This window comes from Triticum dicoccoides, unplaced genomic scaffold (genome assembly GCF_002162155.2).
Source record: "Triticum dicoccoides isolate Atlit2015 ecotype Zavitan unplaced genomic scaffold, WEW_v2.0 scaffold34355, whole genome shotgun sequence".
Classification (NCBI taxonomy): Eukaryota; Viridiplantae; Streptophyta; class Magnoliopsida; order Poales; family Poaceae; genus Triticum; species Triticum dicoccoides.
This window is the reverse complement of record NW_021264857.1, coordinates 3,084-3,702: the sequence shown is the minus strand read 5'-3', so window position 1 is coordinate 3,702 and position 619 is coordinate 3,084.

The window sequence follows — 619 nt, the reverse complement described above, 5'->3', positions numbered from 1 at the left end:
AACACAGGACCTCCTGTCTAGATCTTCGATGTAACTAATTAAGCGAATGAGCAAACTAAAGGAAGGATTGCGTCCTTTTCTTGGTTTGGTTTAGTCCTTTTCGTTTGGTTAATCTGGGCCAGGTACTTCTATGTTGATTTTTATATTGAAAGGAAGGATCCATAGGCTTCAATGTGTTGGGGCTACTAAATCAAAAAAGGAATTATCCTACTATTAAAGGGAATATGTATTCTTGGTTTGGTTTAGTACTTTTCGTTTGGTCAATCTGGGCCAGGTACTTCTATGTTGATGGGCCTTTTATGGGCTTTCATAGAGACCGCGAAAAATAATTGGGTCAAAATAAATCAACATTGTGGGAATTGAACACATGACCTCCTGTCTAGATCTTTGATGTAACTAATTAAGCGAATGAGCAAACTAAGGAAGGTTTGCGTCCTTTTCTTGGTTTGGTTTAGTCCTTTTCGTTTGGTCAATCTGGGCCAGGTACTTCTATGTTGATTTCTATATTGAAAGTAAGGATCCATAGGCTTCAATGTGTTGGGGCTACTAAATTAAAAATGGAATTATCCTACTATTAAAGGGAATAGGAATTCTTGGTTTGGTTTAGTCCTTTTCGTTT